A 20,006-nucleotide genomic window follows, 5' to 3' on the forward strand; every position below is an offset into this window, starting at 1 on the left:
GGCTTCTGTAAGAAGCTGCTAGAAGTTTCACCCATGTCCAATGGAGACAATGTCAGCCAGCTCCAAGATGGACCCACCACTGACCAAGGCTGAGCCCATCAGCAATGGTGGTAGTGCTTCTGGGATAACAGTTAAGAGGGAAAAAGTTGCTGCACAACTACAACTGGAGGGAGGAGTGAGACTATGTGAGAGCAACAACTCTGCAGACACCAGGGTCAGTGAGGAAGGCAGGGAGGAGATGCTCCAGGTACTGGAGCAGAGATTCCCCTACAGCCTGTGGTGAAGACCATGGTGAGGCAGGCTGTCCCCCTGCAGCCCATGGAGGTTAATGGTGGAGCAGACATCCACCTGCATCTCGTGGAGGTTAATGGTGGAGCAGGTATCTACTGGCAGCCTGTGGAGGACCCCATACCAGAGCAGGTGGATACACCTGAAGGAGTCTGTGACCCTATGGGAAGCCCATGCTAGAGCAAGCTCCTGGCAGGACCTGTGGAGAGAGGAGCTCAGGCTGGAGCAGGTTTTCTGGCAGGACTTGTGACCTTGTTGAGGACTCATGCTGGAGCAGTTTGTGAAGAACTGCAGCCCATGGGGAGGACTCACATTGGAGATGTTTGTGGGGGACTGTCTCCCATGGGGGAGACTCCGTGCTGGAGCAGAGGAAGAGTGTGAGGAGCCCTGCCGCTGAGGAGGAAGGAGCAGCAGAAAACAACTTGTGATGAGCTAACTGCAACCCCCATTCTCTGTCCTCCTGTGCTGCTGGTGGGGAGGAGGTAAAGAAAATTGGGAGTGAAGGTAAGCCTAGGAAGAAGGGAGGGGTGGGGGGAAGGTGGTTTTAAGTTTTGGTTTTATTTTTCATTATCCTACTCTGATTTGATTGGTGCTAAATCAAGCTAATTTCCCCAACTGGAGCCTGTTTTGCCCGTGATGGTAATAGGTGAGTGATCACCCTGTCCTTATCTTGACCTGTGAGGCTTTCATATAGTTTCTCTCCCCTGTCCAGCTGAGGAGGGGAGTGACAGAGCAGCTTTGGTGGGCACCTGGCATCCAGCCAGGGTCAACCCACCACAAATTGCTTTCTATTATGATACAGAACCCAATTGTCCAATGATTGCTGTTACATAATGAAGCTCAGTTTTGCAGAACTAGAAAGCCCTTGAACTTGAGATACTTAAAATAAGTTAAGCCCATATTTAGGGCTCATGCAGTTTGATGAAGACAGGATCTAAATTTCCATGGGCTTTGTGACCACTCAAGAGCTCCCAGTAAATGCCCGCTTGTTAACAGTAGCAAGCTTTTGCCTTTCTATCAATCCTGATATCTCAATAATGTGATTAGACTAAAGGAGAAAGAACTTTCCTATTGTCTCCAAGTTTTGAAACTTGCAACAGCAGATTTTGTAACTTTTTTCCCATTTTCTGTGGACATCTTATGGTCTTTCTTTTTTCCTCTGGCCGACTAGCTGGGTTAGGACATGTTAATGCTTCTAATTATTACCCTGCTTAGCTTGGGAATGAATTGGATAAGGTAGCAGATTTAAACATGAGCGCTGCCCTACAAACTCCACTTATTCAGGTGCCCTAAAAAGGGTAATAGGAACATATACACATGTGTGAATAAAAGTTATGATCATGAATAAAGATCTGCAGATCAGATTTAGGACAAATAGATCCTGCTAGTTTTCTTTTGCCATTCAGCGGTAATTAACAGTAAGTTCCAAGGTGTAACTAGGAGGAATCTGGTTTTCAAGGCCACCTGAGGATACCTGGCAGACACAGGGATGTGAAGGAGAGGTGCAGGTGTGCACAGTTGAGCAGTGATCCCACAATGCATAGAAAATTGACAACAATAAAGCACAAGCTATTTGTGTCCTCAGAATCCTGTCCTGTGCCTGGGATAAGACAGCAAGTACCTGTGTTTTAACAGCTATCTTTAGTTAAACAGAAAACAGAAGGCAGGGCTAGAAAGGGAGAGATGAGGTGACATGAGGAGAGTTAGCTTCATTGTATAAGAATGCTGACAGAGGCAGTCTGCCTCTGTTTTAGTCCCTGGAGAAAGTGCATGTGGGCGCACTTGATCCAATTTTCAACTATAAATCAGTATCAATCAATCCACTGTAGTCAATCCGTTTGTCATTTTCACTTGCTTTTGGTAGTTACCAGGGAAATTGGCTCGGTTTTCTTCTGAAAGTTCTTTGCATGAACCTTCCTTCCTATAAAAGTGTGTGTGTTGGAGAGAAACAGAGTAATTGGGCATGAAATACAGAGAGAGAAAATTGGAAGGGAAAGGAAGAAAGACAGACAAACTAAAGAGAGAAAAAAAGATAAATAAACCAGAGAAGACTATATAAGGCAAATCCAAAAGAAGAGGTGTTTCCCAGAATCTTTTGGCCTTGTTATGATTGCAGCCACAACCAAGAAATCTGTAGACCCTTTTGGCTTGATATACAGAGACAAATCCCATCCGCTCACAAGCAACTGTTGTAATGATGTCCAGAATTTACTGAGCAATGGCAGCCAGGGATGGAGAGAATGTTAGCCAGAAAGGAAAGATCGGACAGAAAAGAAAGGAGGAGAACCTAAATGCTGTTAACTAGGAAGGGAAAGTGGCAACCTAAAATGGGGAAAAAAAAAAAAAAAAAAAAAAAAGAGAGAGAATACAGTTGTTATAGCCAATTCCACATCATCATCTTTCTGAAACACATACATAAATGTGCCTGTACTCTCACGTACAGCCTCTGTGTGCGTGCATGTGCACACATGCTTTCTTTCCTACCTGGCTTTCCATGGTGCTCTAGAGAGAAGACAGAAAAACTATGGTTAAATAGCTGTTTTCCAGAGATTTCGAGCAATTTCCCTGTTAGATTTTTATGCCAGCTATTCTGACTAGATCAAACGATTGGATACCTAATATGCGAAGAAGAGGACAGTGCACCCGAGACCTGGAGAAGCAAATGCTGAAGAGTATGTGAGAGAAAAGAAAGGGCTAAAGAGGAAGAAAATGGTAGGTGTGATGTCAGGAGCAGGTGGAAAGAGGATCTGTACTCCTTTAGTAAAGGAATACAATCAATCTCAGGATTGAATAGTGAGTTTCAGCAACTTTTCTGTGAGATAATCTGAAGAAAATAAACAAATCCTTAATCTTAAAGAGAAAGCCCCTGAAGGAGCAGAGTTGTTGCACTGTAATACCCAAAAGAAAGGATCACCTTGTACTGTTTCTGGCTGTCTCCCTTCCAGGGCAGGACTTACTGTAGGTCTGTGTAAGCAAACCAGGTTATAAATATGAAAACAGTTATATTCCACATGACTGACCTCTTCCACGCTATGAAGCCAAGTTAGGAATCGCTTGATATCTGTGGCTCCTGGCACAATTAGTCGTTGGTGTCAGAAGAAGCCATTGATATTGAAAGAAGAAGCAACAATATCGTCACATGCTGGAGGAAGAATTGAGAAAACAACTGAAAATCAGGCAAGAAAGGAAGACTCTGAACATAGCAAATACATACTTAGAGCACCATCACATTATTTCTATCGCATCATGCGTTTCTCCTGCAGTGTTATGTATTAATGCTTCCTTAGGTTGGGATTTTTAATCTGTTCTGCTCCATTGCACAGTCATATCCACGCTGAACTCTTGAGAGTGTCGCTGGTTCCCTTAATGTCTAGCGTAATTCTCCATTTCCTTGAGACATAGCCAGACTTCTTCTCTAGTCTGTAGCAAAGGATCATTTCATCCAATTGATTTATATTTTCCTACCCTGACTCTGTAGTCAGTTATATCGGATCTTTTTGGCCAAGCTCTCTCATTTTCAGTTTTAAGGTGCTGCTGTTAATGCAAAGACATTTTTATATTTTTATTTTACAGCTAATAGTGAAGTCATTATTAGCCCCTTTTAGGTGAAACTCTGAGGACCTCTGTCCTCCATGCTGAGGCTCAGGTGCTATTGATGTGACCTTGGGTAAATTATTTAACCTCTCTGGATTTTTATATTACCAGGATATCTCAGAAGAGACTCCAGTGAAATCTGTGGAATTTCAGCAGCAAGAAAGAGATTTGAATGGGATAGACTTGCTCCCATGTACTTCATTTTTCATGCCTAAAGTAGGTGTTATCGTTTCCTTCCATGTTTAATTTGTTTATAGAATGTTTAAATCCTCCTGTGAAAAGTACTCTACTGATACAATTACTATACAGCTTATTGTTTCTGGAAAGCATTTTCCCTGCCCCTTATGGTTTCCTAATTATGTCCTGGAAAGTCGGCAAAATTCAAAACAGCATCCTGGTACCATCTTATGACCAGTGCCTGAGAGTTTCTGTAAGGACAATGCTCAGAGGGCAGAATGACAGCAGTGCACTTGATACATTGAACTCTTGGGTACTCTGTGACTGCATATTACTGCATTGTACAAGATCCGTGCTGGGGCAGGCCAGATTCACCTTCTGTCATACCTCTTTGTCCACTAGTAGCCGATCTTCAACCCTTACAAAGAAACGAAAAATGAATAACATTGCCTTGGGTTTATTAACTGTAGAATAACTGATAGAGTGAAAATACCTTTGTGATATCATGAATGTAGAGAATTGAGCAGTTTAGCTGGTAGGACTTCGAAAATAAGAGCAAAAGTGGTGGTTCCTTTGCTTAATCCTTAGCAATTTCTAGGGCAGAAGATTTCCTTCATTCCATCTAACTGGTGCAGTGACAGTCATATATACAGAACTGGAAGGTGGGGTAAAATTTGATTAATTGAGGGAGAAAGGTTACTCTACGTTTTCAGTGATAAAGTGGAAACAAGTCGGTCTGGCGGAGATAGCGATAAAGATGATTGAGACTGGTGCTTGAACTTCTGTTTCATTTTCTGGAAGAACAGCCAACTTTTCAATTATACCAAAATAATGACAGAAAAATAAAAGAAGGGGGTGGGGCTGGAAAATACTTGGAAGATTTTATTTAATTTATTTTATCTCAAATGAAGCCACATGAAGACCCTTTAGTTCTGAAATCGTCAAGTGAATGCGTGGAAGCTGGGATGTATTTTTTTTTTTATTTGTGTTTTTTTGGTGGTGGTTGTTTTTTTTTTTCCCTAAAGATGCCTAAATTATATCCAAGGAAAGCCAGGCTACATTTAAAAAAAAAAAAAAAAAAGTGAACAGCAGCCTTTCAAATTTATTCAGACTAATGAGCTAGTCTAAATTTTGAGAATACTAATTCACAGAAGTTGGTTCTGTGGTGGGAGAAACACAACAAGGTTGTCACAGCCTGTGAACAAAGTGAATTGGTTATATGACTGACAGTAAAGATTTCTTTTAACATCAGTAAAAGGAGGCTGAAGTGACAGGTAAAAGGACAGATGCAGAATTCTGCAGCACTCAGAGTTTGTGTACTATCACTAAGGGACAAGTTGACTTGATACCAACTTAATAGGCTCAGCAGGGGCTAACGGCAGAGGGATGGAGACTGTAAATGGGTGTAATAGGGCATCTACCCTGTATCAACATAAGCATGAAAACTATCTAGCTGGTTTTGGCTGAGGAAATTAATCACATTACCTTTAAAGTCAAGCTTATCTTTTAATCTAGGACCTACTCGGTATACAATATTTCACAGGAAGCATGCACATAATTTTAGTCACTTTTACTCATCTCAGAAATGAATTTAGTATCATCACAAGGCAGCTTAAATTCAGCATCATCTCTGAGGAAATGAAATACTGGAGCAAAACTATAAATGGGAATCTTAAAACCAAAGGGGTATAAGCAGGCATACAGCATTTAACATGCTGTATAATCTGCTGGCAAGAATTCTTGCACAAGGCTAGGAAGCTTCACCTTTTCTTTTCTTGTGCATGGCAGGTCCAGTCTAATGAGCTTCTAAGACAGTGTTGGCTACTGCATTCAGCACCAGATGAATTAAGACAGCAGATGTCTTGCCATCAGAAATAATTCTACAGTGGGAAGAAATCCTGCTGTGCTGAAAGTTGACCTCTTGGACAAACACGCTGTAATAAAAAGTGCTATTTGCTATGAGCGCATTGGGAGTTTTAAATCATCAAACTAAAGTACCCCAGGCTCTGACAGTAAAATTTTCATTCAAAGAAGGGCTCAGCTTCACAACACAATAAATTATATATGACTAGGACATATAAAACATTTAAAGATATACAGAAATTCACTGTATTTGTGTTCAGTAGACGAGTTCAGCTCTTGAAGTACTTTTTTATGTCAATCTTGCCTATTCAGATAAAGGAGGGGGAAGACTTTTTCTCAAACAAGTAGAAGCAAAACAAACTGGCCATTTTCCACCACGTCTCTGAATTTAATTGCTATATGGGGGTTTATTGTGTATAGCCTGCAACTGTATGCGGAGACTGCAGATGGTATGCACCTATACAGCGAAATTTCATTGCCCATTGTAATAAAAAATGAAGGATATCCAGAAATCTTTAGGAAAAATCTTGTAATAAAAAAAAATAAATCATAATGGTGCACAAGGTTTAGGATGTTACCAGGTGAGATATGCAGAAGAAAATTATTCCCCAGTAGCTGTCACATGAATCTAGTGACCTCCTAGTGAGGCTGATTTTAGACACAGCTGCCAAGGGGAGAAGAGAAGACTGCTGGAGTCACTAAACTGTCACACAACCACTGTCCCCAACATAGACAAAAAAAAAAAAAAAAAAAAAAAAAAGCACAAACTAGCCAACAAAAAAAAAAAACCCCCCCAAAAAATCCAGCATATCTGATACTGCTTCCACCACACATGGGCGGGGGGTGTGGTGTGTGTGGAAATCAGGTTATCTGATGCAGTGGCTTTGGGAAGCGATGTTTCCTCTCACACCCCTGATAACAACAGGTACAAGAAGCCCCATCATGCTGGCATGGACAGAAATAATTGCTGCTGAGAAGCCTTGAATTTCCAGGGAAATTAGGAGGAAAAGGTGAGGAAATTTAAAAAGAATTAAATCAGGAAAGGTCAGAAACAAAATAAATGTAGGAGAAGAAAAACTGTTGGAGGCCAGTTCTCCACACATTGGCAAAACTTTCCTGGAGAAAAACCAACAAGATTTGGACAATAGACTCTTTTAGAGCATAGATGAGCTCATGACTTGATTATAAGTCAAGGGCGAGGTCCCTCTGCACTGCAAGTTCATGCATGGCATGTCTACCTAAGGAAAGGCAGAGGAAAGTTCTAGCCATCTTACATCACGTGAGCTAGAGGCAGCTAGGACCATACTGTGCTTTTCTGTGCAGGACACAATTGCTATTGTGTTCCCAGCTGGAAAGTTACCCAAACAAAAATGTTCAGATATGTTCTGGCTCTCTCTGCTCGAAGCAGGGAAATAGAGTAAAATGGCTTTGGGCTTGCCCTGTCTATTCAGGGTTAATGTCCAGGATCCAGATTGTTAGTAACATATGGAATATACATGGACAGTACTAAAAAATAAAATAAAAAGCCAGGAAATATATTCAGAGCACAAGCTCTTTCATAGCAAGCAATGACTTTTCCCCTCTGACTGTACTGTGCCCCACACAATCATATGCAGCTTTAGATCACAGAGAAACCAGTCTAATAGACGCTAACACATAATCATTGTCTAGCCTTCCTAAGCCCATGAACTACCTCCCAGGATTAATTTACATTATCCTGAAATGTAATTTATAGCTAGAATTTTCAAAAGGGGCCTGTGAGTGTAAGGGTGTGTCTGCACCCATCGTGTAACTACAGCAGAAAGAATCTTTTATCAGTGTGTTTGTCTATTTTTCCATGTAGACAAGCCCTCAGGTGCTCAAAAAACACTGGCTTTCAGCTCCCTTAGGCTTTTTGAAAATTTTGGGTTTATATTTCATCTACTGTATGTGTTATAATTATATTCAGTATGTTATCTGTTAAGTTCCATGTGTAGTCAGTTCTTCATTGCTGGTCTTGTTGGTTTTGGGATATAAGCTCAGGTGAATTTACATCGATACACCTTCATTGTTTTACATGGAGAAGATCTGCCTCCATTTCCCAGAGGAACAATTTTTTAGGGAGAGAGTGTGACTATCTGCCCCATGCAGTCAAACACATCCTTGGCTGATATCTCTTCTTCCCACTCTTTTTATTATATGTGTAGGACACTTGTTGCCTCACTTTTGAGCTTAAATCAAAACAGACAGAATCAAACTATGTTCAGGAACTTTGGAAGTAGCACCCTTTTTTTTTTTTTTTTTTTTTTTTTTTTTACGAGAAATAAGTTTAACTGCAGTGTCTAAGTATGCAGACAGATTCATTCATGTGTGTATAACCTCTTGCCAAACCAGCATTCCAGGGCAGGTATTCAGTTAATCACAGTTTGCACAGGGACTTCAGCCAAACCCTCAGGTAGCTTTGTTATGTTTTAGTCTTTTATTTGCTATAATTCAGTATCCTCCACCTGTGGTCTCCGGAACCTACCATAATCAAACTGGGAGGCATGATAAGCAAACCAGCTATTTACTCTCCAATTATTTTTTTTTTCCTTCCATTCTCCCACATGAAATTTAATACTGTGCCCAATCCATGTCAGACCCAAGACATCATAAATGGAGGGGAAGATATAGGACTGACAAGAAACAAGAGTTCAAAAATCAGTCTTTATGGTGACATAAATGATTGGTTTTCCTACTTTTTTTTTTTTGGGGGGGGGGGTAGGGGGAATGTTAGCAGGGGTTTCTGCACCTGAAACACCTACATTATAATAAGTTTTAAAAAAATGTTAATGGTTAGCAGTATTTCAGTTAAGTCTTCAGTCTGTGTTCTGGACAATACAAATAACAGTATATTCCAAAGGCAGAGCAGGAGATAGGACAGGACACAAGGATCTTTACAGATCGTGTACCTCATACCACAATAAATTGTAAGGATGCAAAATTAATGAAAGATTTAGGAAAGAAATAAAGTATTCTAGAAAGATTATTTCACACACAAACGTATTCACACAGAGAGACAAAGAGAAGAATTAATCTTGAAATCCACTCCACTTACATTAAACCCATATGTTTGGACTTCTTGCAAGTGGAGTGTGGAGCAGCTGCAGAGAGGAAATTCAAACTGAGCCTGCAGCCAAGCTGAATGTGGGGCCTTTGTGTAGCTCCAGGATAACTCCCTTCACAACTGAGGGGCAGAGGCAGGCAGTCCTCACAGCCTCCTGCTGACATCTGTCCTCCTCTCCTCCATCGATGCCGGGCCCTCTCACTAGCTGTACTCACCACATGGGTTTCAACAAACCCCATTTAGGATATGTTACTCTGAACTGACCTCTTTCACCAAAATGCATTTTCCACGTGCACATTCAGACTTCGTAAAAAAGAATGAAAAGTTGTTCTATAATAATTTATCAGGAAGCAGATTGCTTATAAAATGTAATGAAGTATTTATCCAGTTTTTGTTATACATTTGAATTCTGAAGCAACATTAAAAACATGTCTTGCATCTCTTTTGAAAGGTTCAGCATCTCCAGTATAACACATTCCAGACTGACAGAAAAGGATAAGGATATTTGTATACATAGATATAGGTGATATTGATATACAGCTGTAGACACACACACATATTGCATTGTTTACATAATTTATTTCTCAGCTGAATCTCTTCAGGGTTCTGATACAATGCGATAACTCCCTTATTCAGAATTCTGCACACAATTTCCAACAAGTACTTAAACATGCTTTAATTTTATTCCTGGAACTCTTAAAAGCATTTAGAAAGCTATTTCTCTCTCTTAGAAGGAGAGCCCACAACATGAATATGAATACTGGATTAACTATTAAGGCTAATGTAACGTGTTAATAATACAGCAGGTTCACACTGCTGGTTGCTTTTAATAACACAGCAATGCACTGAAATTCATGCTACCTGGCAGAAATTGTGTCCATAGTCTCACATAATCATATTTAGAAGCTGCTTTCAGGCTGCATCTACTCAATTCAAATTTTAGGATAAAAAAAATAAATATATTTAATGCTTTATACTTACATAGTATCTTACATCTGAGGATCTTAAAGTATTTTCATTTCACATAGTATTAACATATTACAATAGTCTTTTCATATTCTCTTTTATTCGTATTTGACTTCTTCCTTGCCTTTTGTCTTCTCTGTCTCTTATCCATTGCCTATATACAATTATTCCTGTTTCTTTTATCTATACCTGTATAGATTAATTCCTTTTGATATGTCCATACTGCATGTACTTGTGTATCTAGAATAAGTTCCTGCCTTCAGATTTATATCAACTAAGAATAACAAATTCTAGAATTAAAAGAAAAACACACAAACCCCAGCAACAACGTTCTATATCTTAAATGTGCTTCTTTGTAGTTTAAAACATCAAACTTCATTACAGAACAATGGTTGAGATTGTTGATAATTACGGCTTAGAAGAAAGATTTTAACTTTCCTGACACAGAAAGATCTCTCATGGTTTGGTTTTTTTTGGTTTGGTTTTTTTTTTTTTTTTTTTTTTTTTTTCATGGCCCAGGCTGCAATTGTTGAAGAGCCAAAGGGTGGGGAAGTTCTGAGAACTGATTAGAGAGCAGAACTGACACTGACAATGGTGCCGCTCCTCCACTGAGCAGGGTCTGATTCCTTAGGATGCTGCCAGCTGCAGGGGAGCAGTTGCCTTAAACAAGACCTCCTGCCTGTGGTCAGAGGAGTCAGACCCAACACTGGAGGAGCACCTCAATTACCTGGAAGCCAAAAAAAACTCAAAAGGCAAGTTGGCCACCTTCAGGATAGAAGTCCTAGGCAGTTTGGTTAGAAAAGAAACTGTTATTCTCAGTTGCTTGGTTTATGAGGATTCCCCTGTTTATTATGTAGGAACCTGAATAATGAACTTGTAGATTGGGTGGATGTCTAGCTAATTCAATGCATTTGTATACAGGAGCTAATTTAAAGAGAAAAGCTCTGTAACAAATAGCAGTTACACAACAATAATATCACCCAGAAAGAAATTTCCTCCTCTCTTAAATACTCGCAGATTGGCTTAATTTCTACTTTTACTCCAAAACCTGTTTTTTAGAGTAAGATTACATTGGAACAGCCTTTTAAGCTGTATACATTGCACAAACCTTTAAAAAAACATCTAAATTCTTGGGCATTTTTTCCTTTGTGGCATTAGCTTCTGTTGTCTGATCAAGAATGATCTATTGTCAGTTTTCTGTTGTTTCTCCTCAATAGCTTTGAATGTCTTTTTCTCTTTTTCTTGTAAGAAATAATAACTAACAAATGATAGCTAGAAATAAAAACATTTTATTTGTTTTTGGGTGATAGGCAGTGCCAAATACTATGTTACGCAAGCAGTCACAGGTGTGTTAATCACTCTGTAATGTTTAGCTTTTATTTGGAAAAAAACAAATAATAATAATAATAATAAAAACCCCGAAGCAAAAGCCACAAAAACAAGCAGTAAAAAGAGAGAACTCATGGAGCCTAGAAAGTAACCATGGAATATGATGTTATTGAAAATTTGTTGCAAGAAACTTAGAATTTATGTAAAGATTAGATCCCCTTTTTTGAGTGTTAAGGGAGGAAGGACAGCAAGGAGACCTCGGATCAGAATGTGTGTATTTAAACAAAGTATTAGGTTTTGTTGTGGGGTAGATCCAAAACCAGAAGAGACCTATTTTTCTCATCCTGGTTTTCATACTGAAAAAATGTTCCAAGAACAACTATTCTCATGAGGTTTTGGCCCCAAATGGCAGGAAACTTAGGAAAAAAACAGATGATCTCATAAGACCTCTGACATCCAAAGGACAAAAAAAATCTCCTGTTAGTTTGTGCCGCATGCCACTACTTGGGCCAAAAATTTCCTGAGAACAATCTACAGAAATGTTGTGCTGTTAACCAAATTAAAAAATCCAGACCTCTTTTAGTCTCAGGCTTGAAGTCTAAACCCAAATCTGACCACAAGATGGGTACGGTCTCCTCAGAGTAACTCTCACGTCTGTCATTGATGACCAACTCTCACATCTAAAGCATTAACAGAAAGGCAAAATGTCAAAAGGAGCATCTCATTACACAACGACCAGTATATTTTCATATCCAAGGAGCTTTCATCATGAAATTACAAACGATGACATGAAGTACACAGATCTTTATTGTGACAAGATGACTGGGGAAAGAAGAGGGCAGGAGAAGGCAGTTTAATTGTAGAGGTATAGTGTGGTGGAGCTGATTTTGAGCAGCAGCTTTTGTCAGCCTAGAATACTATCTGCAGTTTTGTGGTCAGCAAAGGCTGGAAGAGTTAACAAATGCCACTTAATTTACACACACACATGTACGTAGTTACATACAGATACAGTCTGAACTATATGAATATTTACACGTCTATATTCATAAGTAAGGTACCTGACATAGTTGACATTAAATACAATCACAGTTAGGTGGGTTTGAAAACTACAATGCCACAAAAGGCTTTCAGCACCATGTTTTCCAGACCAGAGCTTCTATAGGTATAAACTGGCATAGATCCATTTATTTCAGTGTCTGTTTTATACCAGCTTTGAGCCTGGCCTTATATATTTGTTGTACACAAACATACTCCCTGATTATCTAAAAATAACACCTTGTGATTGAGAGATGTTGTCAGTTTTGGAACAGGATTTTCTGTAACATTTTGGAATTCTACTAAAGTGAGAAAATAGAACATGGAATACTTTTTGCCAGATTTTTTAAGTTACGAGTAGAGAGAGGATCTTAGAAGAAAATAGTATATCAAGCTCACGAGTGCAAGACAGATATTTATGACATGATTCGCTTCAGCCTTGTAGAATGAAAGTGGGAGTAATAAAATGTGTGCAGAGGAGTGTGCAAACTGTTGCATCCTCTGAATTCATTGAAGATGACGTGAAAAAGTTGTTTGGATGCTTTATTATGTGTGGATATCCTATAAAAAATGCTAGTCTGGAAGTAAAAATGGCCAGAGATAAAGATGAGCATGATAGGGTTGACACTCCAATTAAACTTGAAAACCTCTTTTTATGTTACACATTAAAAATCATGTTCGAAACAATAAACAGAATGAATAAACATAGTATCATTGTATGTGTATTATGCATCCATAAAAGTAGAATGCAAGACTCAACTGTAGTATTTCAGCAGTGTTTCATTATTATAAGAGATATGACTATTGCAGGAAAGCTTTGCAATAAGATAACCTTTAGGTTAACAAATGCCCTTAAATAAGTGAGTGTAGTCTCTAACATTTCAATTCAGCCTTATTAGAGCACTTCATTCTCTTAAATATATTACAAAAGAAAAACAGATTAAGATGAAGAAGGGTCAATAAACAACAAGTATATCTCTCCAGTAATTGACGGAAAACCTCATTTGAGCTCCTGGGTGCCACTATGGTTCAACCCTGTGTTGTCTGGCCCCTTTTATCTTTCGTGACCTGCACAGAGCTCATTTGCTGTCTCTCAGGAGGTGCTTGGTCCACGCTTCCCTGTGCCACCCAGGGCACTGGCACTGTTTCTCCAGAAGAAGCCAAAAGGGCAGTCTGAGAAGGACCTGGGCTGAGGCTCATAAATGGCTGAACTAAAGAGGGAAGCTTCCAACAGGACACAGCCAAAATTACATGCCAAGTTATACCCCTTGTAGTTACTTAAGGTGGGGGGAAGCAAGCATGTGAGATACCTAGCTGGGAAAGCCCATGGGTTAGGAGATTAATTCATGCAACAAACAAGGTACCTTCTTCCATCTTCATCACCTGAGAGAAGAGATGCCTCCGACTGTAACTCTGACTGTAATTACAACGTCTTCTTGCTCCAGTGGCATAAAAGCATAGAGGCTGATTCCTTTATATAGCACAGGACAATTTTTCAGCCAATCTAAACTGCAAAACCAGAAGGGGCAACGCAGATATTTTTTTTAGCTGCAGGTGTCTTGGGTGCAGCGAGATGGGAGCATCTTCTTCGTTTTCCTTCTGCTCCTTGTTGCTGCCCTGAGATGCCAAACACCGTGACTTTTAGAAGGGACACAGAACATGATATATAATCAGGTATGATGGTATGATGGCTTTGTGTCATCATGGCCTTTTTGACCCACCAGAGTGAGAAAGAAATGTATGCAACCTTGGGTAGGTGGGGGATACATTAAAATGGGGTACCAGAAAGGCTATGTAAATGAACCGATTTGCACATACAGTTAATGGATTCATGCAATCAATTTTTACGCCTTCTCCTCACATAATACTGTCAGAAAATATTTTTCTCCCTGGTGAAAAATATTAGTAAACTGACTTTTTTCATTGTTTACAGTTTTCCTTTGAAATTCTTCCATCAGTATCAAAACTACCCTTAGTCTTTCAGCATAAATGGGAAATTTTAAACAAAAAGGAATCTTAAAAAAAAAAAAAAAATTACCATTCAATGGAAATCCATTATCTGAGAGAAAAAAAATATACTGCTTTAGAATCTCTTGACTGGCTTCAGTCTTCAGTCATCATATGACTATAATTATTATTAATGCTTTTGTTATTATTAGTTCTGGTTGTTTCAAACAAGCAAACACTTCTTAAAACAATATTATAGAGTAGTATTTCATTAAATGAAAATCACTGAAATCTCTTAAAAAGGCATCCTATAACAGGAAAATACAAGAGAAAGGGAACACTGGGAAGGCTCACACTGAATTTTAAAGCCCATCTGACTGTTGTGTGACATATAAGCACATTGTGTTGTATGCAGCATTTCCACCCTACACAATGGTTTAAAAATATTGTGTTTTAGGTTTTTTCTTCCATTAAAAATTTCATACAATGTCATGCACATTAATTGAAGCAGATGTGAGTGAAATGCAACCCTTGGATTTTATTATGTGAATTTAATTCAGGAAAAGGAGGAGGGGGGAGGGGGAAAAAGACGGCTCAACAAATTGTCGTGGATTTATTTTCTTCATTTATATTAGGTTACCCAGAATGAAAAGCTGCCCAATGGATGTTAGATATAATAGCTAGAGAGTTTAATATGATTTCTGCTGCAAGAAAAACTGGACTAGATAAAAAAATCCATATCTTAATGATAGGTAAATAATCCTTTAGTATCTCAGATGTACATGCTACAGGCAGGAACTCTCTGTTCATGAAAACTCTTTTATTCTTGTATGCCATTACTGCAGAGATATTGCTATATTGGTAGATATATTCCTACACTGATAAATAGACTGCATAAACAATATGCCCCCCCATAAGCAAGATAATGCTAGTACATTCTAGCAATAATAGCTCCCCTGCAGGAGACTAGATTTTTCCCTTTTTCTAAATGCTAACAAGAACTGCTGTAAGGTTATCCATGTAATGAAAAACAAGGGTAAAATAAGTGTGGTGCATAGAAGTCTCTTTCCCTCGCCTCTTCTATCTCAGGTGATAATGTCACAGATTTCTTTATCCCCATGTACTCTGATGGCATGTGTATGTGATGTGTCCATGTGCATGTGTATAAGACATTTTCTTTAATAAATAAATGCGTGCACTCCTCCAATGTCAATAAAGTTTTAGCTGCCTGTGAGATCCCTGCATATATTGGGTAGCTACTTCATTTCAAAGAGCCTGATGAAGTCCATAATCCAGGGGAATGTAGCACAAGTCCCTGCATGATGTACTGTAGGGTAAGCTGCTAAGAATCACTTGCAGCTCTGCATGGAGCCACATAGTTCTCTTTGATAAGTTGCCCAACCTGAGAAAGCAGAAAATATGTCCATTATTGTGAAGACTGTTGAAAGAATATTGGATTATTAGTCTGGCTAGTGACAAGATCTTGGAGACTGATTTAGTTAGCGCATGTTGGTGATCATGCTTTTAAAAAAAGAGGACTTTTATTTTTTTAATTATTAAAAGAATCAGATTTTTGGATGGTTGCTTTTTAGCATCAGGATTTACATCTGTTTCAGAATAGTTATCTGGTTTCTGGAGGACCTACACACAGACACAACATACTGGTGTAAAGACTACTGTATATACAGCTGCTTTCTCTGTTCATGTGCGCACAAGCTGTGACCCGCACCGAGATAGCCCTGGCCTAGAGATGCTCCCGCTCTTTGTACAAACTGATGAAGGGACAGTCAAAGCTATTGCCATTGTATTGCTTCACCTTTCCTTGTTCTGAAGGAGATGGGATGGAGAAGCGTGGTCCTGTATGCAACTCTCACATCAGCTTATATGGCTGTATGGAGAGCAACTTCCAGGGCCTGAGCCAGGCAAAGGACCGTAATGCAGTGTGTATTTGGGCTGTGTACTTGGCTTTGCATATCCATGTTGTTCCATGAAAGAGATGAGTCTTGCTGTATTGTGCAACCCCAGCGCATGCTGTCGACAGCTCTCTGTTGTCCTTGTGGTAAATAATATCAATACTCACTATCACTTTGTGTTCACACCATGCAGATGGCTGTTAAGTCTGGATTTTACTGTGGGCTTTGAGGCATGTTTAATACATAGTGTAGCCATATCTAATCACACTCTGAGACCAGTAAAATTTTACCATGTGGGAAAACTACTTTTTTTTCAGATGTGGAGGATCTCAGATATTTTGACATGAAAAAAAGGAGAAAGACAAAGAGCTGGTGCAGAAAACCCCTGATCTAGGTATTGCTTTGGGAGTGTCCACATTTTTATCCACCTGCCTCTCCCCTCACAGAAACCACTGTAACAAATATAACTGTGCATTAGCTTCGAGGGTTTTAAGGAAATAAATCTTGTTTTCTTCAAGCATGCTCCATTCCCTGCTTATAAAGGAACAGAGGTTGAGAGGAAGGATGTAGGCAAATAAGTCTTTTGAAGTATCAGTGCTCACAACGCAATGTAACTTCATTTTTATAATGTCTATCACATGAAGGCTATCCCAAAAGGCTTTACAGTGGTAAATAACATTATTTACAGAGGAAAAAAAAATATTACTAGCAGGATGGAGAGGAGATTGAGAAAGTCAAAAGACAAAGCTTTTTCATTTTTTATTTTTAGGTTACATATAGAAAAAGATGGAGAGTCAGGTAGGCAGAGAAATGTGAGAGTATGTTCCAGGTGGCTGCAGTAGGAGGAGAAGATTCTTTCACCCAGCAACGGGAAATGCACCAGTATCAGATAACACTACCAGAAAAGGGACCTAGAGGAAGATGAATGGACAAGTGGAAAAACAGGGACAAAAATTCATTCAGACCTGATTAAATTCCACCCAGTGGAAACAAATTTTCACCTCTGGGGCTAGAAACCAAAGCATTTGGATGGATGTGGTATGTAATGCAACACTTGCTTTCACATAAACTTCCAATAAGCTTTCATGAGGAATCCAAAACTCGGGCTAAGTTTGCCATAAAATGTGACCAGATTCATAAAATTTTTTGTTGAGACAAATCTAAGTTCCCTTCTGTGCATCTCATTACCCTGGAAAACAAGTTACAGCAGGTTTGATATCCCTACTTGAATGGTTCTCCACCAATAAAACTTCAGAGGCACAATTTCTCTGTTCTCTTATTCATCAGGTTTTGACAACATTTCCTCTTTTGTAACATTAGCATTTATGTAGAAAAAAGATATTCTACTTCACAAAGGACTTTAAGAATCCAAAATTTAGTTCTGACTTTGAGTAAAAATTGTTTTCAAGTTTTCCATGAGGTGAAATAATTCAAAGGTAATAATTTCAGGGTACTCAAAATATTTCCTTAATATTAATTTTGATGTTGATATATTTAATATCTGGATTTTAAAAAGGATTTTTTTTCCAAGTGAAAAGTCTGAATGATTCATTCCAAAAACATGGGAATGCAATGTTGTGACATCATCAGAAGTTTTCTTTTTTTTTCCTAAATGAAATTATTGCAAAGACCATCCAGTTTCTAAAAGCTTGTCATTTTTGACAGAACCTTAGATTTCAAAAGAACATAGTTCTATTGAATTTTCTCCAGCCTCCTAGGAGCCAATGGTATATTTCGAAATACTAATATTACCTCCATTCAAAAAAAAAAAAACAAAACAAAAAAACAACACCAAAAAAGAGATCTAGCTGTTACTTCTGTTTCTTCCTGTGATTTTCCTCTCCTTGCTTGTTGGCAGCAGCAGCAGTGAGATGCTTGTTGTTGTACAAGTATGTGCAGGATACCCTTGGATTTGCTAGCCTCTGCTCAGCCCAGTGGGTGTTTTTGCACATGCAGCACTGTAGTGTTGATGGGAAAGCTGAGGGAGCTGTAGTTCACTAAAGGTGAACCTGTCGTGGGATTTTGGGAAGTGAGTTCAGCATTACTTTTCTCATATTATTACCGGCATTAACAATCCTCAGGATGAAATTCTCCCTCTGGAATGTAAGTGGGATTTTGTTTCAGAGAGGGCAGAAGAAATGTGAGGTAGAACATGGCCCGCTGCTTCCAATGAGAATCATGCATCTTCTGCGTGTCAGCTTCCTTACCTGCTTAGTGCCTGTCTGATGGCCAGCAGGAGTTAATGGTTACCATAGGCATGGGAGCTGACTGGCTTACCTCCATCTAGTGAGAAATGCAGTTAGCAGGAAAACTGTGAAGTCCCATGGTTCACCAGAGGCTGTATGGCTCTACACAGAGGCAATGGAAAAACAGTCCCCCAAAGCCAGGTTCACCGTTATCCACAGTCACTCAGAGCAGTTGTTCTTGGCTGGCTCCTCTCTTCATTTTCCTCCTCTTTCTCAAGACGTTCTTTCGCTTAGAACCATCCATATCAGAAGGATCAAGTTTGTGTTTTTTCAGGTCTTTAATGCCAGCATATGGGTTTTAGTATATATAAAACACTGCAAACTGGAAGAAGAGGTGAAGTGTGAGGTGATGATGACAGTGACAAGGACATACTTGTTAAGAAGCACAGAAAGTAAAAGGGTTAGGAGTTTTCTTGAAATCCTTGTGAAATTATGTAACATTATCATTACTATACATTCTAGAAGGAAATATCACTTAAGGTTCATGATTTATAATCAGTTAATTATATTTCATGAGATTTTCCTTTGCACTATATAAGTAGTACTGTGCTATCCCATTTTATAGGAAATTAAGCCATGCAAAAATTTCTCTAGGCAACACAATAAAGTGCTGGCGAAGTTCAGAGTAGCACCTTAAAATTCTTTGTGCACCAAAAAAAACCCCAAAAAACCAAAAAAAAAGTAACTATCATACCATGAAAATTATATTCTAGATTCATGGTTAATAAAAGCTATGCATTGCTGGGACTGCCATTTCAAGTGGCAGATATTAAACAAGGCAAACAGATCCCAGCAGATGTCCACAATTTTCAAGCCCTGAATAACCTGAGAAGCTTCTGGTACTGCTGGTAGGATGGTGCCTGGAAGGATTCTGGTGCTGCTGACTTGCAACTGAGATGGCCTCAAAACTATAAGTGAAAGCAGACCTCCTAACACCGGTTCTGTGTACTAACGCTTCAATACATCGTCACTGAAAGGGAAGTTATATGGGAACCGAATTCTAGTCACCCACCTCCTGTGGCATGCACCACTTATGAATCGCAATTGCAAGCCAGTGTGTTCTTGGAATTTGGAAAAAGATGATTCATCAGAACTAATAAATGCAGAGAGAGAATTGTTTAATTTAGGTCATTAGGTTACCCATAATATATTACAATACTCACAAGAACTCGACACCCTCGCATTTCTGTGAATTGCTATGTGTTCTATGTATTCCTGGTACATTCTTGTTAGCATTTGAACACTCCTGGGCTCTTGCACCTGCTGCCCTCAATTACTTGAACAAGAAATAGCTCTTTCTTGGCACTGTTACCACTTCTACCTGCTGGGAAGAAGGAAAAAAATGTCACTGTACAGGTAAATGGGAGCCCTGATCTGTTTTCACTTAGTGAAGGCTGGAAAACATCAGAAATCTCTGCCTCTTGAAAGCACTAGAGAACACAGTTGTTGAAATTATATCAGACTTTGAGACATTTAAATTCCACACCCAAAAACATTCTCATTTTGAAACAGTTGACTGATGCTGTGACCACATGGCTGGAGTCAGTAACTCCTGGATTGCCG

The sequence above is a fragment of the Falco naumanni genome, chromosome 7, assembly GCF_017639655.2.
Source record: "Falco naumanni isolate bFalNau1 chromosome 7, bFalNau1.pat, whole genome shotgun sequence".
Taxonomy (NCBI): Eukaryota; Metazoa; Chordata; class Aves; order Falconiformes; family Falconidae; genus Falco; species Falco naumanni.